The sequence below is a fragment of the Aythya ferina genome, assembly GCF_964211825.1.
Source record: "Aythya ferina genome assembly, chromosome: 2".
Lineage (NCBI taxonomy): Eukaryota > Metazoa > Chordata > Aves > Anseriformes > Anatidae > Aythya > Aythya ferina.
In genome coordinates, this window is record NC_140297.1 from 80,171,876 (window position 1) to 80,198,837 (window position 26,962).

At 38.1% G+C, this 26,962-nt stretch overlaps 1 protein-coding gene across 3 annotated transcripts in view; it reads left to right on the forward strand.

Moving 5' to 3' along the window:
* Positions 1-26,962, forward strand: part of LOC311431012 (uncharacterized protein) — a 73,203-nt gene that overhangs the window by 28,864 nt on the left and 17,377 nt on the right. For 2 of the 3 annotated variants that reach the window (XR_014689170.1, XR_014689171.1), the window contains exon 6: positions 25,528-25,690. The gene's annotated coding sequence lies outside the window, so the exon portion shown is untranslated. Of the gene's footprint in view, positions 1-6,252; positions 6,316-7,116; positions 7,136-25,527; positions 25,691-26,962 lie in introns of those variants that run through there. The other variant, XR_014689172.1, reaches the window with a different exon arrangement.

The following is a 26,962-nucleotide window of genomic DNA, read 5'->3' on the forward strand; positions in this document are numbered from 1 at the left end:
AGTAAACTTAACTGTTTAATTTAATTTTTAATGGTGCCTAGTGCTTTATAGCCTCTGTTATATTTCTCTCACAGGGATGTCTGTCTTTCCTAATGGTAGCCTTGTGTCCCATATTGGTTTTCTTGCCTTTTAACTAATCACTTCACAAAAACTATTTATTACATAGTTTGGTTCACTTGCACATCATTTCTGATACTAGTGTGGCTACTTTCAGTGGCTACTTCAGTCAGCTTGGTACTGGCCTTCATGTTACTGGTCTAGCTGGGGAATGGCTGACAGCTACAATGAATGCTAACATGTATGTATTGTAAATTGATATATTTTTTTATTATTTTTTTTTTTCAGCAAGTGAAATCATATCAATTACTTCTATTTCTTGATGTTGTTAGTGCATATAAATCCAAGGTGTGGTCACACATCTCTTTCTCAAACAGATGCTGTCCAACATCATTAAAGCATTCCCTTCTCAGCTATATTCCAGCTTCTCCCCTGCTCAGCAAGGGGCATGGGCAAGTGGTACAGACAAGTCCTTACCTTTGCCAATGCAGGGCAGCCAGTCTTAGCCAAGAGCAGCAGCTTCCAAAAGTGCACCCCATTCATTTCCTGCAGGACGTCTGCTCAGGGCATCAGTGACTACTAAGAAATCTGAACTGCAGGCTTTCTGACTGATTCTGATATGATTCTGTGTACCAAAAAAATATTTTTATATGAATTCCACGTAAAAGCCCCAGATATACATGGCTAGAGAAAGTATATATGTAAAAATACATTTTTGTCTCTCAAAATATTTTGTCTTTGTGATACTAGCTTCTGGCTTATCAGAAAAAAAATAGAATTTTTGCAATATGAGACTTGATAGATGCTTGCACTAAATTCCCTTCCTTTTTTTCACTTCTATGAAAAAAAAAGGAAAACTCTTGTCAAACATATTTTCAAAGGATCCAGGACTGAAAACACAGCTTTTGAGAAGTGGGGAAAGGGCTAGAATGTAGCAAGAGTGGCCTTGGGATCACTAGCAAAAATGTTCTACTTGCAGAAAAGGAACAGTGCTAATAAATAGTGTAAATAAAAAGGAGCATGAGATGCAAATTTTAAAGAAATCACAGGGTTAATGAGAAGTGCTTCCACAGCTGCTATGGGAAACGGAGGAAAGATTTGATGGCTTTAGTCTTAGCTGATGTACCAACAGGATGTTCTGACCCATCTATAATTATATCCTGTGTTCTCGGGCATGTATCTCAAGAGTGGTTTGTAATGTATTGAAGGGAAGACAGTGTATTTTTACTTGTGAGGAGAGGGTTCTTAAAAACTTCTTGAGATGCTGGAATTAAGTTATATCTTTGTGAAAGTAGCTGGTAGCTTTTAGGTTTCAGTAAGCAATGTTCGTACTCTTGTTCCTCAATCAGAACATCCTTTAGCTTTTTAGTATGTGTACAAAAATGGAACACATCCGAGCAGAGAGGTTTGGACAACTTCAATATATCTGATTCCATTTAGGAAGGGTATGTGGAAAAAGAAGTGTGCAGTATACATGCAATAACATCTTTTATTAAGATGATGATGTGGTCATTTTTTATCTAGCAATGTTACCTTGTCTCCTATAATTTTCTAGTATCCAAAATATATAGTTTAAATTTGGGTATAAGGACCATGTTTTGTTTTATTTTGCAAAGGACTGAATGTCTATTAGTCCCCTTTGATAGGCTATGCTATAATTTCCAGGGGGAAAAAATGTGAGTAGTGTCATACAGTGTGTGAGCCACCATTTTTCACTTTTGATGTTTGATTAAATTAATCATGTATTTGGCTTCATCAAAAAATGGCAAAGGCATTCTTTATAATTAATTTGAGCATCATTTGGACAATCTGGCATGCAAACATAGTTTATTGCTTATTAGCCTAAATTTCTGTACTCTATTCAAACTTGGCAATATGGGGGCGAAATGCTATCACCCAGAGTTCTTCCAGAAGCTTCAAAGTTTGTTCTTGCATGCATTAAAGCTCAGTTTCTGATTTCTGTCCTCCAAAGCAAATTCATATTGCTGCTTGTTACCTAAAGGTTGAGGCTATTCTGGTCTGGTTTTCAGCTCAGTTGGTGGTGCAGTATATTAATCCAGGCTGGTGAGATTAAATTTAGCTCAAAGTCTATTATATAGGAATGTTGTGTTAAAGATTTGCTTGTTTAACTAGAAAAGATGAGTGCTTCAGTGTCATGTAAGTCTGAATTAATTAAACTTGTTATATTGGGCTAGTTGTAGCCATATACTTTTAAATAATTGAAAGGTAGAAAGCTTCTAGGAAAAGTCAGTTAAAGAAAAGGCAGAAAATATTCCCTTGGACTCCAGTACTAAGCAATACTGCATAGCTATGCCTTAATGAACCTTCCTCATATCTCTTTTCAGGTAAGAATCTGGATCACTTTCTGATCTGACAGAGCAGCATGAGCTATTTAAAGATGATGAAAATTACATGCAAGCCATCAAATGGTGCAGTGTTTTTGCATGTTAGGTAATTCACTTTTGCCAAATGCAGTGCATTCTCCACTGCTTTACAGGGGACAAAAAACTGCTTGTAAGCCTTTCTCAGTCACATAAATACCCATACTACTTGTTAGTTGTCTGTCTTCAAGCTTATTTGGAACTGTATGGTGAACTGTGCTTGTACTGTATGATATTGTCCATGAACTAAATGGACCTTACTGGGCAGTACTGGTTTTCTGACTGTCCTACCAGTCAATTTTGGTTACAGAATGTTTAACTCCCTCTGCAAGAGGCATCAGTGAGTTGGTAAATGCCCTAGCCCCACAGGTCTTAATTTGTGACAATTGAAAAATACCATAAAATATGGTAAAACTACTTTCTCAGCCTTCTCTCTCCCCCGTGACTGGGGGAAGCATGCCTTTAGCTTGTAGGTGGGTTTTAAGAGTGGTTTATTAGCAAACACAATTGCTTGTAAGGTAAATATTAAGAAAAAATTGGCTTGAGCCTGAGGCAGTATTGATGAGCAAGCCAGTGCTTGCTCAGTACTGCTGGCACACCTCAGGTTGGTGCTGAGGTGAGGACAGCTGCTGCAGGCACTGCTCTGCCCCAGGGAGGGAGGGCTGGGCTCTGGGCATACTCAGGTCCCCCCAAAGCTGTGCATGACCGAGGGCATCAGGCGAGCCACAAAATGGCTGCAGAAAGGTTACAAGGCTATCTGACCAGAAGCAGCATGCAATCACTTTCTACAATAGTTCAGGTAGTTCTAGGGTGAGAGGGACGAGGAAAATGATCTTGGCAATTGGTTCTTCCTCTGGTGGTGTTTTTTTTCCTTAATAGCTTTACTGTGAAATTATCTGATAGAATTTGCATATGATATGAATTTAGTGGCCTGGTAAATAATAGGGAACATAGTTACACGTTACTATAAATACTTGGAAGCAGGATGCGATGACAGCCGATTGCCTGTATCTTTAGAGTAATCAGACGAATAAATGTCAACATTACTGTTTGTTCACATTTTTCTCTCAATATTTGATAGAGGGGGAAAATGATTCCATCTGATTTGGACACAGAAATACTGAAAATCAAAAGACAGGTTGTTGTTTTCACTTATTTTTAATGTTAATATTCAGTTGAATCTGACAACACTACATGAAATCTGGCAGCATTAACTCATAAAATTGTCATTGATGCTGATTATAAAAGACAGAGCAGAATATATATATATTCCCTCAGGAAATAAAATAGCTGAAAGTTTATTTTTGAAGACACTGAGAACTATCTGCTAATTTGTGTCAAATTCTGGCTTGCTGTTTCAGCCAGTTTCCTCCAAATGGAGGAAAATCTGAAATACTTCCCTTTGATAATATTTTAAACTAAATATGTTGACTCTGTTGGCTCACAGCTAGGTTATTTCAAAAAGTAACTTAAAGATTATTATGGTACTTGCTGCTTAAATATATCATTTCAGGTAGATCTGAAATGAGGGCTTTTGTTGTTCAGTTTCTTTCTCCATTACTGAAAAACCTGCATACGTGTTTGGGAGGAGAGCCAAGAAAGCTCAAAATATGCTCTTCAGATACATTACTACCACAGCAGGAGCAGGGTCTACATTTGCAGAAACACTTGAACTTGTGATTTCTTTGGATAGCTTCTATTTTAAAAATAATGGAAGTTTTCTGATGGATGATAATACTTGGGTTATGTTCTATGGTGGATGCTACTGTGGGCTTGTTTCACAAGCAGTAGAACCAGTATTGCACATAAAATGCAATATATGTTTGTTTTGTATCTTTTTTTGGAAGATAGCCTTTTTTTCCAGTTCACTCTGAAGTGAAATAGGAATCCTAGAAATAAGAAGAGATTGCATAGCAAAGAAAAATATACTTCATTGTTAATTATAAAGGTAAGTTCTGCTTGAGATGTGAGGAGAGCAGACTGTTTCTGAGATGTTTTGAGCTGATGTGGACTTGTACAGTCCCATATTGCTTTCAGGGTCACTTCCCCACTTTGTCAGTGCCATTTATGGAGCCTTTGGACCCCCCTCTCTGGCGTTGCTGACATGAAAAGCAACGCTCTGGATGAATGTGGATGTCAGGCTTTCTGAAAACAGTGCCTGGCATTCTTGTAGGCTTGAAGACTGAAATTAGTCCTGTAGGAACCACTTTCCTGAGATTATGAAATAAATGGCCTTATTTGCCTGAATGGATGCTGTTGGTGTGTGTTGGCAAATTAAATAGGAGAACGTCATCCTGTGGTATGGGTTGTGATTGTTTACAAAAAGGGAGGTTGCACTCGTGCAGTAAGTAATACAATGCACACCATTTCTAAGGCAGTTCTTGCATCAGCACAGCCGGCTCCAAATATTAAGCACACCACCTGTACAGCATGTACCTTGAGCTCCTGAGGTACTGTCTGTCATCTTTGGAGCTGTCATTCAGTTTGTCCTTGTATTTCAACATCTTTGACATCAAACAAAGGGCTTGGAACAAAATAAGATTGAGTATACTTCCTAAACCAAATTCTTGAATGTGGTGGTGGTGGGAAGTAGCTAGCTTTCTTGTTAGGGGGTTGCTATTGTTATGAAGTGGTATGAATAGTTATGGCTTGCATCTTTAGCCAGCTCTCATATTGTGGTTACTGAATATCTCAGCTTTTTCACATTTTGAAGCTTACAGGAGTTTTAGACTATCAGCCTCTACTGAAAACTTCTAGATTTTGTAATTAGGCTTGCATGCTTAGTATTAGGAAGTCATTTTAGGGAAATGTATGTTACATGTAAGCAGTTGTATCTGATGTGTGTAGCACTAACTTCTTCCATAGTACAATTACTTTTACAACAGAACTATAATAAGCTTAACTGAAATGGCTCTGTCCAGTAAATATACTCGAATTTATACTAACTATAAAGAGACTAACTATTTCAGTCTAATGTGAGAAAAATTACCAAACTTTGCTGTAAAGGAGCCTTGTTCTGTTAGCCGCTATTTAGCACTTCCAAGGTCAGGGTATTTGAAAAGGAAGATTACAGCAAATAAAGAATGTAGAATGGATACAGGGGCAAATTCTTTTCCCGTACCCACATAACCCAACTAGTTGTAGCTAAAGACCTAACTTAATTTCAGATTAAATTTGCAGTTCTATTGAAAACAGTGGACTGTGGATTGGCACGAAGGTGACCAGTATAAACTTTTTCAGTTCTTTTGATGGTACCACAATGCTCATTTTAGTGATATATTAAACCATATTGGTGCCAGTGGGACACTCTATATAACTTAAAACCAAGTCAAATGCAACTGTTTTATTATCTGCTATGTTAAATATTAGAATAATATAGAAAACATTGTCATGGTGCAGTCTTTTATAATACTTGCTATATGTCATCAATCTATTTTCTCTTTTAATATATTTTCCTCCTCCCACTCATTGTTCTGGAGGGAGGGTAAGCTGTGAGTTCCTCTTCCTTTTTTAGTTTCTATCTGTGTAATATGTGAATGATTCATTGAACAGATTACATTCCTAAAATTAAAAGTTTATTAGTAAGTAATAAACTATTATTTATCTATTTATTCATAATATATAATTTTATTTTTATTATTAAAATTATTTTATTATTATTAAAATTATTTTATTATTATTTATTATTAGTGAACTAGTTATTTATATATTTATATATTATAAGCTAAAATTATTAAAAATAAATTAAAAGTGTAATGATGGTTGCAAATCTTTCTCCCTTCTATTACGAGCATAAGTCGATCATTTTATGCAGGCGGCATGGGGTGGTGGCCTGCAGATGTCTAAGAAACACTCTTAAACTCAACAGCATTGAAAGGTGAGCACAAGTGCACTGTTTATCTTTTTCATTCAGAGTAGTTCATGTTTGATTTTTTGTTTTGTTTTGTTTTGTTTTGTTTGTTTTGTTTTCTTCTTGTCATTCTCACCATGTTGCTGCTGCTTTGAATCTCTCTTTTTCCTGTCTCTATACCATGACAGAGAGGGAGGGGGATGGCGGGGTGGAGGTGGGGTGATGTTCTATTCTGGCCTCTCCTTCAGAATAAATGAATAAATCTAGTCTCTTTGATTTCTTTGCCTGAAGTTGCATTAATTTTCTTGAATACCTTTCATGTATGTCCTTTTCCTGCTGCATTATAGCTTATCAAGATGATGCTTCTGCTTAAAATATTTCACAATAATGTATTTCCTTAATGACCATTGGCCTTTTTTTTTTTTTCTTCAAATTTCTGGAAGTGTTTTCCTCATAAGAGTGATACATCCCCATTTCTGTACTCTCACTTGTTATCCTGTGTCTCCAATTTACACTCTGAAAAAGCTTGCAATTCTAATTACACTAAGGACTTCAGTGCCATATGGGTATACGCAACTAGCTTAAATCACAGAATCAGGGCAAATTAACCCAGGGTGCTGCTGAAGGTAGGTTCCTAATAGTGTCTGGGAAATCTATACTGCACTGTGGTAAATAGCATAGTCATAATGAATAGCACAGATTAAATGCTGTGCAAACTGGTGGTTAGGCATAACTGCTTAGTAAGCTTTTATCTACACAGGAACAATTTGGGGTACTCAGTCTTTGGGGTACATCTGGTTACTGTTTTGCATTATATTTGATCTTTAGGGCCCAGTCTGTTACTTAGAAGCTGCCCAGGCTGATGGGGGCACTGATTCAATGCTCAGCCTTCTTTGTCTGTGAAAAGGTAACGTAAGCAGGCCACCCCTTCTCTCACACCATGCTTTGGGTGGCTCCTGTGAGCAGCCTTGAGATCCCATAAATGCTACAAGCATGAAAGCTGGATTGCAGCTCAGACAAGCATCAGGGCATAGTAAAACCAGTTCAACTACTTGTTTTTTGTTTTTTGTTTTTTGTTTTTTCAGCTTTCTGATAACTTGTGTAGCTGGCCTTGCTGCCAGCTCTATGCATCTTCTGGTTTCTTTCCTGCTCCAGAGCCATCATGTAGTCAAGAGGAGAAGCTTTCATATTCAGTTGGGGTCAAATGAGTAGAGAGCCACATTCCTGGGAGCCTCCCTGACATCCTTACATGTGGGTGTGCTCCAGAGAGGAGAAATGTGTGAAGACATTGATCAGATCTCAACAGTTTCAAAAAGACAGAGAATATTCAAAAAGAGCATAAAACAGATGCATGTCTTTCAATGATTTAGGCACATAAGTTGTTATTTTGTTAGGAAACACCCAAAAATAAGGTGATGTCTTCTGAGACTGGTTCTGGATTTTCGAAAACTCTCCCCCTAAGAAGAGCAAATAGTTCCACAAAGTACTATTAGCCAAGCTTAGATTTAAATATGCGTTTATAAATTTAAAGATTTAGAATTGAAAGACAGAATTGCTGAGTTTGTGTGGTATAGGATTTGAATTTGGGATTTTTCCAACAAGCTCAGGCTTCTTTTTCTGAGCTGTTGCAAATATTTGGAAGTAGACTGAATGGAGAGATTTTAAAGGGGATCTATCACATCCCAGGGGCTACTTGTTATTCTAAGTATTCTTTCTTTGTATAAATTAAAATAATAGACTATTCACTGCACCCGTCTCTTCATTAAAATATCTATGGAAGCTGCTGTTCTTCTGACAGCAAACGTTGCTTGCCACATGAATGCCTGGCAAGCAGAATATACCTCAGTAAAAATTAAATCATTCCTCGTGCTGCTAGGTGCTTTACTACAGTATGCAGAGTTGAGTATGTGCGTGTGTTTTATTTACAGGAGAAGTCAACAGGCAGCAAAGAAAGGTGTAAATTCAGAGCATGTTAGTTACTTTTCACTATTTCTTTATGCAAATAGTTCTTGCAATACTCAGCATGAGGCAGCTTTCAAAATGCAGCAACCAACCTCTCATGGAGATGCTTGAAGCCCACACAGGGCATGTGGCTTCCGTTGGTTTTGATTAATTACCAGTGGGGGTTTGGAGCTCTATATTTTTAACCTTGGCATTATATGGCAAATGCATTCAGTGTGCCTATGAGAAGCTGTTACGAGAAGAGGTTTGCTTATTTAGTGGTTCAGTTTACTAAGATATGTGCTGTCATTCTTAGCAACAGGAACAATGGGAAACCTATTACCTTAATGGTAAAATCAAATGCCTGAAACACAGATATGAGAAAATTATCATTTTTAACATCATGTGATTCCTTCTTATGTGTTTGTATGTTAATCTTCATAGTTTTAAGCCAGATCCTCTCACTGCTTCATTAAGGTTTATTTCTCTTCAGTTTATGAAGGTATGACTTTGAGCAAGGAAAGATCTTAATCATGTTTTTTTTTTTCTTTTTTTTTTTTTCTTTTAAACTGTAAAGAAAAAAATGAATATTCCTAGTTATTTGTACATATATTATTTCAAAAATGACTATCATATTGGTTTATTAGGTTTTCTACAAACCTGTAACCAGATGTGCGTGGAAGGATGAATAGTGTGATACAGCTTTTGACATGGGACGAGACAATTCAGTGTGGCTGACATATTGATGTCTTAAAGCTTTGGCTACTGTGGAAAGCAAAGGTAGGAAAGGACTCTGAAAACACAGATTTATTCTAGATTTATTTTTTTAATCACTGATACTAAATATTTAGAACTAAAAATAGAAGTAAATTTTTGGTGTTGCAGGAAATATTTTGAGTCTCATTCATGTTAGAATTATATGGCTAGGAACTTCATCTTCTCTCTCCAGAGTTAATTGAATTAATTGTCCTGTTTAAATTTAAAAATGTAGGTTTTCTGTTTCCCAAATGGTGAAGCTAAACATTCTGCAAATATCTTTCCTTTAACTGTTCAGAGATCCTAAAGTAATTTTGAAGACGAGTGGAACTTGTGACTAAATGTAAGTGAACTCAGTTTGAAACCATAAGTCAGTAGTGAAATCCTACTGTTTGTATGGAACCCATCAGCAGCTGTAAAGCTCCATGATAATCTTCTATATTTTCTCAGCTTCATTATAGCAATAGTACATGCTTCTATTTGTGTAGCTTTGCTACCCAAACTTCTCCAGCCTTTAAAGCTTAAAACATCTTGTCCCCTTCCTTGAGAGGATGTTGCCAGTCTTCATTTTCCAAATAATTCTGTGTATGTGTGGAACTTGAGTTTTATTTAGAATACAGTAACTTCTCATTTGAGTTAGATAAGCCCATTTCTCATACATAGTAGCGTACACTGCATAAAGCAGCTGACATATTAAACATGAGGAATAAAATGTGCATGCTTGCTTTTTTATAATTTAATCACAATGACAACTGTTGTGAAAAAAGTACATCTTATTTAAAAAATAAAAAGCCATTTCTAGTCTAATCTTTTGTTTTACATAACAGAGACGTAATTGTGTTATATTGTTATCAATAGTAAAATCTATGCACTTCAATATTCCAATTTTCTTGATTTGTAACCCATGAAAACAAGTTGGATATATTAAAAATAAATAAATAAATCAAGGAGTACTTAAGGCAGGGTGTAAGGCCAAGTCCTAAAACCCTGGAATCTAAACCAATACTGTATTAGCTAAAGGACTGATTTAGTATAATTTCCCATTTAGTGATTAATATATTAGTTAAAAGGCAAAACCGAAGTGGACACACATCGCTGGCAATCTTAGCTGGCTAGACTCCTTATTGATTGTGTGCTGTTTTAATTAAAAAAATCATAACAGCTTTTTACTTTCATAAAGCTATTTCTGACATACTCTAGACTGGCATGTTCTGTGTAACACAAAGTTCTCAGGCCAGTGTAACCTGTAATTTTCTGTCCTTTATGTAATATATAGTGAATGTCTGTCATTGGAATAGCTACTTCTCTAAATGTGTTGATATTCAAGAGACTGTTAACAGATTTGTTGAACTTGCTGGGTACCTTTACAAGGAACTGAATTTAAGAGAAAACTGAGCAGTGTGTGTTTGGGTTGTATGCAACAGTGTCAGAAGTAGAACTGGACAAATCCAAAGAGAAATGAAACCTCATACGTTAATTTTCCAAATAAAATGACGAAACTGTTCTGAAAGTGGTTGTGATGGTAGAAAGGTTTGCTTTAATACCCCAGAAGTAGCACAAGTCTGAGTGTGTTAGATTAACATTACAAAAAAATTGTTGATACAACCGGTCCGCTGTAATTTGTCCTGTGTCGCTGCCTGAATCACCTAGCCAGCAAAGTCATCATGGTGCCTGAACCAGCTCTCCACCTCTGCAGTGGTCTGCAACTGAGGGACTAAAGATGATTTATGACCATCGTCTGTGGTGCTTTGGAAGAGTCAAGAAAGTGTGGAAAGAAGTGCATAGCCTCTGCATTTATGGGATCAGCAGGAGTATGTAAGACGAGGCAAGGAAGGAGAGGTAGGAAGGATGTGTTGGAGTAAGTGATCTCTTACTGCATTGGGGTACAGCATGCCCATGTCTGTGGTACCTCCCTTGTTTGTTTTACCAATACTAAAACTTACTGGGGTTTGGAACTAATAAAGAAACAGTAATCTGAGTAGTCACAGAGCTGTAATACTGAAATATTACTACTGAAAGCATTAGTCACATCAAATACTCATCAGATAATCCTCAGAATGAAACATTGGCATTAATCCTTTATCAGATGATTTCAAATGCAGGGGCTGACTTTATTTCTTTGTCTTGATTATTCACTTCCAACCCATCCACCCCCTTCTTCAGACAGAAATCTTTCTGGCATCAGTAAAGACCATAGGACACATGTAATTAAGCAGTTAAAATAATGCATTATTCTTCTCCCAGCAAATCCTTTCTTACATTGGACACTTCCCTGTGAAATGTTTTGATCTGGGTTGAACTGTATCCTAGATTATACTGCAAAGTCGATGTAGTGGGGAGGGAGAAAATTTTCTTCTTTTTTTGGGAAAAGGTAAAATGACCACAATCCATTCCCACCTTGTATTATGATTGCTCCCAAGATCAAACCACTGATGATACAAGAAGGAATGGCAGTGGTTAGCTACCAGCCACAAGGTGACAAAGCTAACTCTTTCAGAATGGTTTTCTCCAAACCAGTAACCAGGAAACCAGATGTTGGCTTCTTCCTTGAAGAAACTGAAAGACTTGGCAAGGATTTGTTATAATTAATCTTTTGACTTTGAGGTACCTAAATACAACAGATATTTCCTACTTTGTATTAGCCAAATATGTTATCACTCCTTCTAAGATTAGAAATACACTGTAGTCTTTAGTATGTGCTAGAAAAAGCACAGTTTTTTTCAGCACTTGCCTTACCTGTGAGATTTTTTACTACTTTGCAAAGCCCCAGATTCACTGTATGCTGCATCTTCAGCTGAGTTTCTCATTTTTGTGGTGGTGTCTTAAACTTTAATTCTTGTAAATTGATGTAAAGACTACCTTTCCTTTGCAGCTAAGATCTAGTTTCTTGTTTTGAGTCCAGTAGCTGGAACTGAGTACTATAAAAAGAGCATTCATGTTCTCATCAGTAAAGTAGGTAGAATAGAGAGTTAGAGCTTAAAAGGCCTTGATTTGCAGCTTTCTTCTTTACCATCAAACTGGAGCTTTGAAGGTGTGCTTGGCAGTCTGATTGTCTATGTTCTTGGCTGTTTTCTGTTGTGCTGTGTCATGTCTTTGTAGCAAATATCATTGCATCCCTTTAGTTTGAATACTTCAGTTCTGCTACGTTTTCTGATGTGTTCACATGCTCTCATCTGCAATTTATGTCTGCAGCACTGGCTGAGTCTTGTAGGCTGTCTTGCATGTCTGTGTTCCAGTGTAAGAAGGATTCCCTTCACAGTTATTCAAATTATTGTTTATTTTCCAAAGCAAAGGTAGACCAACTTAAAGCTACTAAGGGGGTTGGAACTAATTGCACAGGTATTAGAAACATTACCATTATGTTTACATAGTATTAGAAACGATTCAGATGGTTTCATGTCAGCTCTTGTGCATTACCTTTTGAGAAAGATCTGCGCCACCTGGAGGCAATTCAGTGAAGGCAAGAGAAAAAAAAAAAAAAAATCCTTCTGCCATATATACCCTAATATTTCTCCTCAAACTCATATATTTTACTGCTGTATGCCCATATGAAGAGAACATAACAGCTGTCCTGTAGGACAGTCCATGTATTTCGTGTTGCTTCATTAAAGAGTTGGAAAATATCACAATTTCCCTTGGCATTTGGCAGATGGGTGTCAGAGTACAGTCCTCTCTACTGTAAAATGATGCAACTGTTGGATTGCTTCGTTGAGTCTCCTAATATTAAAGTTATTAAAGCTCCAGTTGTTTCTCTTTGAAAGTTGTTACCCTTCTCTTAAGCAGTGGTATGTGTAAGATAGGTAGCATGCAGACGTTTAAATAACAAAATTTGTATTGCAAACAAACGGGAGAACTGAATGATAGAAACTAATGGCAACAGAATTGTGACCTGGAATAACCTACTCCATCCCCTGAATGCTATTGTGACTATTTACTTCAAAGAGGTTTTCTAAGCTCACTTTAATTTATTCTGTCAATACAATTTTAACTATGTCCTTTGGGATATGACACCAGCATGATACGGACCTCATCCACTAGGTGCTCTCTTTCCCTTATCCTGCGATGGGTATAACTCCCAGTACTACCCCTGCCTTCTTTTTATTGACCTATTTGTGCTCTAACAGCAAGAGAGCAAATTTGATTTACTGAAATAAACATAGAAAACAAACCCTGTGTTTTAAAAGCTAATTTAATTTAGATTCCTTAATAGGAGATGCCTAAAAGATCAAGGGTACAGATCACGTAGGGTCTGGAAAAAAACTTATCACATCTCTTGCAGGTGTGCAAACGGTAAATCATTTCTAAACTAGTTTCCAATAAAAGTTATTCTTTTTTAATCTGTGCTATTTAAGTCCATGATTCTCTTAACTTGGATAGATTTCCCAGTAAAATGTACTTTGAAGCAAAGGGGTGTTTCAGGGGTCATTTCAATTTCTACAGGACCACTTACTGGTTAATGTGTACATTCAGAATACAAAGGCAAATACAATTTGTATGATGTGGGTTAAAGACTCTGATGAAAGACCATGTAGGTTCTTTTAGAACTGCTTACTCTCTTGTAAAAATGCGTAATGATTTGTGAAAACTGTATCAAAGGGTAATATTAAGCAAAGTCTTCTAGTATGCTTTCATCTGTCATTCTTAGGCAGCAGTGAAAAAATCTTATTTCTTGCTTTTAGTATGAATGTCCGTCTGTCTCTTTCAGGATGTTGATGCAGACAGTTCTGGTCCTGTTCTGAAACCTGCCAGGCTGTGCCTCTCCCTCACGCTGAAGTTGTTCAAACTGCAGTAGTGAACAGTAAAAGGAGAAGAGGAGACACTTTATAGCCCTATGGCAATTTTAAATGCGACTTGTACAGAGAATTGTGTGGGCTTTAAATGTTACTCATCCTGACCTAGCTTCACCTCTGTCAGGATGTTTTAATTTTTCCTTTTCTTTCAACAGTTTGCATCTGCCCCTCAGCACCACTATTTCCATCCCTCTCTGCCTCCTGTTTTTATCCTTTCCACCTGCTCCACCTAGTGCTCTTGCTCATCACTTTGTTTTGTGTTTCAGTTAAACCCCAGTGCCCCTTTCCATCTCCTCAGTGGAGGCAGACCTAGACTGCCCTGTAACATGTCTGAGTGCAGAAAGTCTCTTACTGCTTTGAAAAGACGATCTCCCTTCAGGCACCCTCATAGTCTGGAGGGAGATTGCCATATTAAAGGTTATTTATTTTACTGTCCTCATTTGTATTCTGTTGTTAAAAAGTTTTAAAATGTTTTTTATATCCTCCCCATACTCAGATTATTATAAACAATTTTAGTTATCATTGTTTGGCACTCCAAAATATGCAAGATAAAATTAACTATTCAAAAAACTACCCAATGAATGCTGTCATCACCATAGCGGATTTAATTACTGTACATTATTAAGATGTGAGACAAGCTGGCAAATCATTGCTTTATTCCTTGAATTATCATACAAGTAGATTTCATTTGTTCCTAAATGCAAAATGGAAAACAAAAAGTAGATTCCTTTTCCTCTTTGCCTCTAAGTAGGCTCATTAATTTCAGCAGGGTAGGACTAAGAAATTGTCTGTTCAGAGGAATGTTTCATGCTGTTAAAAACCTGTTTTGTGTACCCACTGAGAGTCTTAACATAATTCTTCTTTTGGGCCGTTTATATGAAATGTTAGTGTTTCTCGTAAGCAGACTAATTCAGCTCTCCTATAATTCAGTGCATCAAATCTAATTTTTTTCAAAAGCCTGCATTGTCAGTAGTACCTTAAGTTTACACAGTGATTTGCTGCTCAGTTAAATTACTTCAACAGTAAAACTAGGAACATCTCACTTAATAGGCATTTCAAGCTTAAAAAAAAAAAAAAAAAAGTTGAAATTGAGCTATTGGCAGGATACATGCTATGACTTCAGATGAACAGAGACACCTCTGTTTTTCAATACCAGAAGTGGTCATAAAACTAGATCTCATTCAGATTTCAAAGTAAGTGATAGCTCTGGATACTTCTCATTTTGTAGGTCTTTGAAGCTTACCCTGAGAGACTTGATTCTCAGCACGTTTGGAGAAGGAAGGTGCTTTAAAACATATTGACTTTGACACCCTATATGTGGGGGTGCTTTGCATTATTAATGGTTCTAGGAAATAGAGGTTTACATTACTACTGGACAAGTCTGTCCAGCAATTCATTGTCAAAAGAATACCTGCTTGTTCTGTCGGCTGTGCAGGGGGTGTGAAGGTAGAGGGCCACAGGCAGTAAGCCTGCAAGAAAGGGATGAGAACTTGAGCCAGGGATAAAGCGTGGGCTGGTAGGGGATCCTGGTATCAAATGTAAGCCATCCTGGCCTCATGACACTGCCATACAGTAAAGCTGGCTAGAGACAATTTTGATCTGAACAACAAAGCAGACTGCCCTCAGCACAGCTCCCAGTTTACTCACTGTTCACGAATATGAAAAGAGTTGTAACTCACTTCTGTGTTGCATTGCTTGGGAAGAAAATCAATAAATGAGATTTTTTACCACATTAATGAACAGCAGTTCTGACACTGCCCAGCACAAAGAGCAGCACTGGTTCTGTGCTCTCAAGGACCTTGCGTCCATGCAGGGAAGCAAGAAGACATGTTCCCATGAGCTAGGCTGTGAGAGCGTGGTGCTGGTCCGGGCTTTTGTTGGGTCCATGAAGAATGAACTGCTAATGCGATGTCCGTCGGGAATTACTCCTTGTTAGTGCTTCAACTCTTCCTTTAATGTCCACTGGACTAGCTAACTTGCAGTCATTCCTCTGTCCTATATCCTGAGGGTCTGTCATTACATGGGGCTCCACATCTCTTGTCTTTCACAGCAGTTTCTGCTGAGTTCATAGAGTTATGAATAGAACTTGCAATTATGAAAACTTATTTTATCTTTATCCATTATAAACATGGGAAATAAGGTTGGAAAGATTCATCAGTTGTGAAGCTCTTTCCTTCAACCATCTTAGGGTGGTCATTTCCAAGTAACTGTTGAAATGAACTCTCTAGGAATTTTGCTAGCCACGGCTTATATCATACATTTTCACATGCCTTACTTGTATGCTCTTGTAGCTGAAAAACATGAGATTCCAGGAGCTTTATTAGAAACTGCTTTAGTAATTCTGAAAGCCAGTCTATACATTGTGAGAAGATCCCTGCACCCTGTTTGAAAATCTCAGGAAAAATAATTTGAAATTTAATCCATCTCGTCTTTGCTGAAATAGTTCAGGAGATTTTTTAAAATACCTTCTAATGTTTCAGTGTATCTGGAGGAAACATACATGAATTTATGAAATACAGGCTTCCTGGCATTTGAGGCTTTTCTGCAAATGAGGTGTAGGAACCTTAGTTGCTGAAATAATTCTGAAACTCCCACCTACTGCCTAGGGATTTTTAATTATTTTTTAAAGAAAGATACTAAGCATTACTTGAAATTTTAATATATGAATTCATTTCTCTTCTGCCATTGCAGAAGTATTTAAGGAACAGTTTCCAGTGAGTGGTTTAATTTTGTTGGCTTATTCATCAATAACAGCTCCGTGCTTTCACACTGTTCATCTAACCATCTGATAGTAATTAAACTACTCTACACAGCCGCCTCTAAGATGTTACAATACTACTCTGAGACTGAAACAAGGCAGTTCTGGAATAAAATTTAACTCTGACATAAAACATTAATGGAGATAGAGAGCTTCTCTCTGCTCTTTCCCATAAGTCTCCAGAATTTGGATTACCAAATGAAAATGAAGCTGTTAGTGAGCTTGTTTAACTTTCATTGAGTCTGTTTTAATAGATGTGTTGTTTCAATAATAATAAAAAGCAGCATAATTAGCTTCCTTAGCATTAAATGTCTTCTACTTTATTTCATTCTTGATGGAGTTATCTTGAAAAGAGGCAGTGTTCTGAATGCTCAAGCCAATTTCTGCATGCACAGATATGATTTCACTGTTCTTATTTAGCAACTGCCACTTGTGCCAGACTCCCACCTCATTCAGGGCATGACTGGGCCATTCAAGTGGTGCTTGCAGCAAGCCTCACTTCTTTCTGAAACCTCAGATAGGAGAGAGCACATGATATTCTGCATCATGTCTCCATCTGCTTTGCTGGACTGGGCAGGAGAGATGAGGAATCTCTCCCTGGTCCCCTTGGTGCACTTGGAAATAAAACAGTGTCCATGCCTGAACAAATGTGGTGCAGTGGTATGGTAAAACTGAAGCTAACCATCAGTGGGCACTATGATGTGCCATAGGCTCTCCTCCATCTCCTCACGATGCTTGGCCAGAGGGTGGCTGGGGGTAATGGGATGTGTTTGGAGTCAGCAGGGGTTGAGGGTGACCCTGGTGTGGTTCTGCTGTTCTGCCCTGGGTTGAAGGGAAGAGTCCAGCCAAGTCAGGCCTCTGGTGTTGTGTTTTTGAAGGGTAAAACAACAGTGACATGTTGCATTGAGGTGGAGCTACAGCAGCCAGTGTTCATACATGGAGGGTCTAAGGACCCCTTTGGCTTCCACTGTAGGCAGCAAGGATAAAAGTGGTGACATCTCTCGTGCTATAAGCAACCTGCTTCTGAGTGCATTGCATTAGCATATTGAGACATGACACTGAACTTGACTTAGTTTGCTTGCTGCTGTGTAAGCCCAGGGATTTGGGACATTTTCTTTGTCCTGTGTGTCTTACAAACAAAATAGGTGGTAGGAAGTGTGGAACGCAAGACCGGGCAGATTGGCTGATCAGGGAGTGAAATCTTTAACCTCCTGGCTTCCAGCTCAGTGCACCAGGCACCAGAGCTCCTTATGCCTGTAGGGTCTCGTGCTGCAGTTGCTACAGGATCTGTGGCTCAGCCTCCCAAGGCAGTCCCTGACTTGGATAGCCTAAGTGTGTATTTGGGTATTTGGGAATGTACAGGATCTCAATCCTGCAAGATGCTCTCTTTCCTATGCAAGATGCCTAGAGCTGTTAGCCCCTACAGCTGATTTCTTTTGTACATCATGGGAAGGAGAGGAAGTTCTAATGTCAGTTTTCTAGATCCATTTTTTCATTATGGTCTCTTTGTCAGTATGTAGCTAATCAGATATTCTCAAATGCTGCCCAGAAAACAGACAGGACATAAATGTTAGCTAAAGATGGGTTATTGCATGGAAAGTCAGAAGATTAACAGTACTACTTAAGTCATCCAAATTAAGTAAGATGTAGTGATGACTACAATGTAGTGATATTTGGGCACCTCTTAAGTTTTTAAATATATATATATAATTAATATGGTGACAGTGAGCCTACTGTTTCAGTGATAATCAGATTACATTTCGTAGGACCTCGCTTGGTCTTGGTCTGGATAAAAGTGGGTCAAAATGTTTGCCCTCCAGTAATGCTGGAAAAATTCAGGACAACATCATTGTCCCTCATTTTACTGTCCCTTGCTTTCTGCGTGCCCAGGTTGGGAACTGAAGGCTTCAATGCCGTCAGAGTGCTGTCAACAGTCCTTAAACCAGGCCTCCAAGGAAACCCACTGTGGACTGTTATTAGTAGATGTTACAATGACAGCTCTTCCCATAGAGAGCTAAGAAGGTCTCAGAGTATTGTTCCCTTTCTCATAAGTGTAAGGAACAGTAGATATAAATGTGTATTCATTTATGTATGTACACATAAATCTGTGCATATATGTGTGTGAGAACATAATTAGGGAGCAACGATTAACAACTTTGATTGTTTTTCCCTATGTTTTATGCTATTGCATTAGTCTTTATGCAGGGCTTGGGATTTTCTTTGCTTGTTTTAATGCATAAAAACAGAGAAAGGTGTAGAAATAAACAATGGTTATGTTAATATGCATGCATCCCTATTCTAAACCCATTCCTTTTCCACCCAGCTCCTCTACTGAGTATGTGATAAGTGCAGAAACCTTTCTGATAGCACAAAAAAGCATACAGCAAATATTTTTGGAAGGGTACTCATGACAAGCTCTCTCTTCTGAATTATGTATTAGCAGTATCAAGTACATTGTTTAACTAAGTTGCATGTCCACAACAGTTCATAGGACATAAATGGCTGAAAAGCTTCACAGAGTACTCAGGGCTGAGGTGCTTATTTCTTTTTTGTCATTAATATTCTAGTCTATGCAAAATCTATATATTTTAGTGTCTGCATTTTTATTTCTCTAACTCTGACTGCATGTAGTCCTTGAATGGTTTAAAAATGTATGGGTACTGCCCTGGGATTGAATACAACTGCCTGCATTGAGATGCAGATGTTTTTCAAGCAGCTAAACTTCTTTTAGTTAATGCATTTGAGCTGTATCTGCTGACAGTTCTCCTTCACCATTTTGTTATGTGTATTTTATTGGAAGAACACTCTCCTTTCTGCTCATTAGTCAACAGTAATTTATGGAGGATGTGAGTGTGTAGCAAACACAGCTCCAGATTACAAATGCCATAAAGCCTGGGTGTACTCAAACTCAGGAGTAAACTTTGGGAATTTGGTGGTGTATTGTTATGTTAACCCACTGGCAGATCAGACCGAAGAAATTAAGCTTCTTCCCTGACCGCGTGTCATTTAGGGTGATTCCCTACAGGTAGCCAGGCTGGAAAGGAATTGTAATACTGGCTGGTTTCTTTACTTAAATGATGAGGCTTGGCACAGGAATGCTACCAACGCTGGATGCTTATACGGGGCACTCCTGTACTTCTTGCGAGCTTCCACATGGTGGCACAGACGGTTCATTCTAACAAACCCCTCCATCGGGCTGCAGGGGGAAGAAAACCTGGCAATTTAAAGTCTGGAAACGTCCTATTAGCTAGCTGTGGAAATGGAAAGTGTGCAGGGTGCTGCTGCCTGTTTAATCCCCCTCTACCTGTGCCTTCTGGACCCTCCAGTGCCTCCTTGCAATGCTCATAATACTTTTAATACTGATGATAGCTTTCTCAGGGAAAATTTATTTTCAAAATGTAATGTTAGCAGTGGAATCTATATAGTCAAATTTTTACTTCTTCTTGTTGAAGTGGTTAAACCTGAGCTGTTTTCCAAATTTGTTCTCTTGTTCTGTAAACAATGCCTGCAAGCAATTGGGGGGCGGTAGAAAAAACTTCTGCTCCTGTAACTTTCTAGAAAAAGCTAAAATCTCCATCTATGAATGCAGGCACAAAAGACATCACATCAGTGGGAGCTGGCATTGATTTGCTCCTCTGCTGTGTAATGATGCTGTTCCATGAAGCAAACACTACACATTGCCAGTCCTGCATGCTAAGTGCATATTGTGGGTCTGTCTGCAGACCTCTCAGCAGTGGAGATCTGAAGGCTTGAGATTCGTTGTCTGTATCTTTCCCAGCAGTAGGAAAAGATTTGATTTACAGAAAGAGAAGAAGAAAGAAAGTCACTGAGAAGTAAAGCTGCATCGCCTAAGAGACTTCATTTTGGACTTCATGATCTTAAACTGTACACCTGGTTTCCACCAATGTACCTATGAGGATGTTCTGAGACTGGGTTCTGAAGTTAGTGGCATTGTCTTGTGCTGTACCAAGTGCCAGTAAAACAAGGCTGTAAATCTCTGCAGCTCTCTTTGGGTTGGGAAATGCTCCTTCTTCCTAAATCTCCTCTTCTCTCTGTAGTCCTTATCTTAAGAAAATAAGCATCAGGCTCTGTCTTGCACAGAAAGCTCTTGATCTGGCATTTCCTGGTGCCATGGGGAAAGAAGATCTGGCCCTGCTGTTTTGCTCTTCTCTAGACCTGTGATGTTACCAAGAGCAGAATCTGGTCCTGCTGGGAGTTGATATTAGATTTATCCCCTCAGTTCCCCCACCCGGTGTCCTTCTCAAAAGAAAGATGTGTTAATGCTCCTGCCTCCTTGTCCTGGCCACTTGGCCTTCCAGTAGGAAGGTGAGGACATGTTTCCATCCATGTTACTGAGACCACTGCCACACAGGTCCTTTGGAGGTTCATCCTTGTTCTGTGTGGTGGCAATGATGAGGGAAAAGGCTGAGGAGAACAGGGATGGTGGAAGAGGGGGAAGAAAGAAAGATCAAACCCTTGAGCAAAAATGATGTGGGCAGAGCTGAAAAAAATAAAAACATCAAAACAATACTGAGACACAGAGAGGCTAGACAATCTTTGTTCTTGCTTCATTTCATATGAAATATTAATGTGAATTATTGGTGGCTGAGGAGCTGTTTTTCCTTTCAGGAGAGTCCTTTAAGGGCTAAGAACTTGAAAATGTTCTTAAATTGCTAGTAGATAAATAGTTGAATCAATCAAACTATTCTGATTTTGAAACATTTTTCTGTTGCATTTTTTTCCTCAGTATTAGTGTGCTGAAATGTCTAGACAAGAAGACACAGGAAAATAAAATATTTCCTTTTGAAACTGTAATACTGGGACATATCAACTATATTTTTTAAATATTAAAAAAAATCCCTGCTTAATCTAGAGACTCATTAAAAATGATCTTTTTCCCATTACCAATTCTGTCAACTCTACTTAAATTGTTTTGGCAGCAAATATCTGACCTGCTCTGCTTAATTAACGTTGTGAGTCGTTTAAGATTCCCTTGTATTGTTTGATGCCTGTAGAGGCATCACACAGAAAGCCTTGCCATACATTTTTTTTCCCTTTAACTTGCATGGAGTCACACAGAAGGTAACCAAACTGTTTCTTTCCCAAGCTGTGGGAGAAGCTAAATACTTACATTTGTATTAACGCCTCTAACTACTTGGGAGGCACTAAATTAATGCACTGGCTGGGTGAAATAATACCTAGGTGGCATTAAGTCATTAATTTCATTACTTGTACAATTATGAACACTGACTGAAATGCACAAACAACACAGGCGATAAAAATAATAAAAATAAATAAATAAATAAATAAATAAATAAATAAATAAATAAAAAGCTCCAAACCTAATGTAAGCTGCCCCCTTGTAGCAGCTGAAGACCCTTGGAAAGTGATATGCCTCTGCCTGCTCAGCCCAAGGGAGTGGAGTCTGCTGCCAGGTTGATAGACCCCTGAGAGTGGCCAAGGATGTGTCCCACACATTGAGCATTGCCCTGGTGTGGCTACTCAGAAAATCTGAGGAGAAACTCAAAGAAAATGAAAAACCTCAATTAGAGCAGAGCAAAGAGGTTCGTCCAGTGAGCCTGGAGCAGGTTTCCACCATCTAAATGACCTGTTCAGCCCCCCTCTGACTTCTGAAGTGCTCTTGTGGAAATGTGCTGCCAGGAGCATGCTACATATGTCACCATTTTTTTTCCTACTTAGACTGGCGGAGTTGGAGACAGCATCTGTGAAGTGAAATTGCAGCTGTCAATGTGTCCTACTCCATCTTGAGGGAAATTTCAAGGGATATCTTGGAACCACTCTCAGTAATTTTTAATCCACTTGTTACTGTAGAAATTTATTAAGAGATTATGAAAACTGCAGCGTTTAGAGGTGTTAGCTTGAATCAAACTTCCAGCATAAGTTCATGCTCAGACTACCTAACTAAACCAGTGGGAGTAGAGCTCCACTGTGCCTTCTGGAAAAAAAAAAAAAAAAAAAAAAAAGTACTTGTTATTAAATAATTGTAAGGTTTTAATAATAAAGACAATAGTAAGTGTATAATTGTGTTCTCCAAAGTGTCTATGTACACCACTATAACCGTCTTGAATTACCATTGTGATAAATACAGTATAAGAGTAAGACGACATTGTTTAGTTTGGAGTTGTCATGACAGAATTGTAAGTACTCTACTTCTTTGTTTTCATTTGATGTCATATAATCATCTCAGGGACCACGTACATTTGAAGAGGGAGCTGGGCTCCAAATATTAAGAAAGGTAAAATAACATATGTTATTGCTCTGCTTAATTAGCCTTAAGAAACACCAAGTCATTTTAAAGAGGAAATGCTTTCAAATTAAACCTATTTATACATTTCTGCAACTTTTAATATTTGATTTACAATGAGTACACAAAGATAACTCTCCTAAACAGAGGTACCTAAAACCCTGGCTACACACCGCTGAGTGAGAGCTGAGTGCTCTCCAAAATGCCTCTCCCATGGGGAAGAGATATGGGTATGTGGGCCAGCAGGACTCCAGCGTACTGTGGCCAGGTGCCTGATCTAAAGGACTGGTAGATTAATGCCAGTCTTTATGCTACAACTGCTCTTCTTGATACCTCTGTGACACCTAAGTATTATCTGGTAGAAATTCTACCAGTGAGGTAAGTCTGGAAATTATTTCTTTAATCTCATTTTATACCGTGTAATGACTGTTGCCACATTTAGTGTTGCAGATCCATTTATTTAAATGAATGATACGTACCCACTTAGAGCAATTACCAGGAAGTCAGTGAAACCCACTGACTGGTGTTACAGCCAGAAGATAGCTTGGACTATTTAACGATGAAAGTACTTGAGAGGTCTTGACTCTTATTTTGACACTTTCAAAAGGAAATTTGGGAAAAGTGTGTGCAAAGGCAGAGGAGGGAAAGGAAGGGAAATGATGATTAAGACACCTAAAACCTTTACTTACAGAGAAATTAAATGGTTCAACTGATTTGAACTTCCCTTTCTGAGAGTACACAGGGAAAGCAAATGGATGGGAAGGTGGGAGATGGAAGTGGTTCAGCTGATAAGAAACCTCCTTTTCTTGAGTGAGGGGGTGGGAAAACTGGTCAGAGAATAAGAAATCTATTATCCTTCTAACAGCTTTAGCTGTTGTGAATCCTGCCAGTCTACTTGATGGAAATATGGAAATGTACAGGGTACTTTGCATACATATAGATAATGCTATGTTGTACTCAGGCTTTATAATGTACTTTGAAATATGTACAGTCACTTGACAGGAGAAATAAACAGCAAATATTAAAGAGCATCAACTACAAACTTTGAATATTAATTCAAAGTATAAAGACAAAAGTTTAGTCTTTAAGCACAGACTTAAATCTATCCTCACAGGCAATAAAATAAAGACTTTACAACTCATGCAATGTAGGTGTTTGCAAAACCTCAGTCACCTTATTACTTTTTGGGGAAATGATCAGTCATCAGGCAGCAAGGATTAAAATGCTCATTTGAAAATATGTATTACTACTGGTGCAGAAACAAGTCTTCTGAGACAACTAAGTTCCTTTCAAAGCCAAGCAAAACTATTCATAAACTCAGTTTAAATTTGACCTCTAGTTTCAGTGAAAAAGAGAACTGAAAAACATTTGGAAAATCCACATTTCTAATTTAAACTTGAAGGTCAAATGCAGCTAAAGCTAGCACAGAAAATAAAAGCAGATAGTAGCAAGATTAATGATTCAGGAAAAAATCAACTCTTTTGGGGAGGAGAGGGGTATCCTGAATGACTAAAAATTATTTTTTGTTTCAGCAACTGAATTAAAACTCACTCACTGATGGGGCCACTAGGAGGCCAATTAGCCTGCTGCTGTGGTTCAGTTCAGAGGAAAAAAAAAAAAAAAAAGTTAAAAACCTGAGTATAGAGAAGTATCAAGAAAATAAAAGAATTAAAGAGAAATAGTTAACTGATTCAATTCTGATTTATTTCATAGCCACTATTATTTACATATCAGTCAGTACTTTTTACATGGTTGTTTTCATTTGGATAGGCATTGTTCTGTGCCTCAGAAAAGGATGCAAACTTTTGTACAGTGAAAGAATTATCAGGTTAATCATGGAATCATCATAGAAACGAAGATGGAGCACAAAGCAAGAGTAAAATGGCCTTCTTCTGTGTAAGGAATGGAAGTTCAAGCACACTCACTACCTGGTTAGTGTCAGACATAGCTACCACCCAGGTGCAGCCTTGCCTAAGTGTATTCACATTTGAAACAGCTTGTTCGAAGAGAAACTAAAGTTTAATAGCAGCTGCCACTTTGTCCACTTTCATGTGTAGGTGTAGAGCTGAGATTACAACTTTAAAAGCCAGATTCACCTAGAATCATCTAGGAATCTGCTGGTTTTGCTGTAGATATTTGTATGTAATCAAACTTCTTAGTTTGAATGCAAGGTTTTCTAGGACTTGTATATTAAAAAAAAAAAAAAAAAGCCATATTACTGTCCATATATAAACCATATATATTTTTAGAATTGGTAAAGGTTTTTACTTATACCAGGAAAATGTTGAATATAATATAATATTGTGCAAAATACCTAGTTCCTGATTATTTTGAATTTCAAATTCAAAAGGAGAAGAAAACTATTTCTACTATACCTACTTGTAATGCTGTGTAGTCTTTTTACTCACCCCAAGTCCCATAGAATGCTACATATCATTTCAGAAAATTAGGACTTACTTTTACAATGCATCTGTTCTCCAAATGAATGGAAATTTTAGTCATTTCACTCAATGACTGGTTTCACAGTATGGCTGCAATAATAATGCCAGGTATTTCGTGAAGTACCTGAATAATGTAGGCATTTCACGTAAGGATCAGACAGAGCAGTCAAAAGGTGTAATAGAATACCTGTTGCGTTGGTCATTGTGCTGAGTGACTATAACTCAACCATTTCACAGAACAACAGATTACACATGACAAGATGCATATTTAACCTTACTCCTTTGCAGTTTGCATCGCCAGCTGGACCCACCACAGTTCACGTTTGCTCAAGTCCAGGCTGCTGAGTCCTGTCCTGGTTTTGTGGTCCCTTTCCCAGCTTTGTGATATCTGTGAGAGCGCATGGAGAGAGGGGAGTTGCTCCAGCTGCACCCAGCCCTACCAAATCAAGTGGTGAGAATTCGGTCTAATTAGCTGCCTCATCCAGCTCCACTGTGCAAGTCCAAATACTGGGGAGGAAGTGAGGGGATGTGAACCAAGGGAAGGAAGTGGGGTTAGGCTGCCAAGGAATCTGTTTTTTCCTGCTTCTATCTGAAGAGGAGGTTTACATGTCTAAATAAAAAAAACAGTGCTTGGTCTGGCTGAAACATCCAAGACTGAGTGGACCTTTATGGCTTGGCCACCTGTTCAAACAAAACAGTAGTCCAGGCCTTCTGGGCTCCTGTACAAAAAAACATCCAAACCTCTCATCCATGGCTGTTTCCAGAGTAAAGTGCTGAATCTGCTCTTGTAACAAGCATATAGTGGAAATAGGACAGAAGAGGGTGCTTGCAAACAACAAGTGTTGCTTTTCTCTAATGGCTTAGATGTTTTGTTTGCTCATTTCAGCATGAAATAACCAACAAATGCCACTTACCACTTTATTATTTTCCTCCATCTCTTAATTATATGAAAACATCAGCACTTTGTTTAGTCTTTAATTAGCATAATCCAAGTACAAAGTTCAGTCTGTGCAAGGACACAAGGATATTGATTACCTGTCCTTTCCACCACAGAGCCAAAAATCACTTCTGTGCTGTGTTTATTAATATATGTTCATAGCAATAGCATTGAAATCTATCACTGTGATCAACATTTATTTTCAGGCAGTCAATGGCCATTGACCCATGCAAATAAATTACCGTAGTGAATTTTGCAGTTGCTTGCTCAGACTCTTATATCAATAATTGACCTACTGAACGCTTATTCTTTTTTTCTTCCCTTGGAGTACAAATGATGCACACAGATGTGAGCAAATATATAATTAAGAAGCAGGTTGCAAATCATTTTCCTGTTTTCTGTCTGCAGACACACGGTACATTTCTTATTTCTACCTGTTGGTGTCAGTAGAACATCCATTTTATTTACCTGAAAGTCAGAGCAGGAACTGTATTTGAAATAGGTGGAACTTCAGATAAGGAACTTTAGATAACTGTTGGCTACGAGAGATGTCTCTCCGATTTTGTAGATACCAGTAAAATCTTCCTAAATGATTGTTAGACTATAGCCTACACTGCAAAGTTTTGATCTTGATTCCAAATCCAAACATCCCAATGTTCAGCTGGATCATAGATTTTCTCTGTTCTGCTGAAAACCTAGAGAAGTCCTCTAACTGTGGGGTCTGACTCCAGTCTTTCCCAAGGATTTTGAGAGTTCAGAAACAAAATCTTAGTTTGACCCAGATCT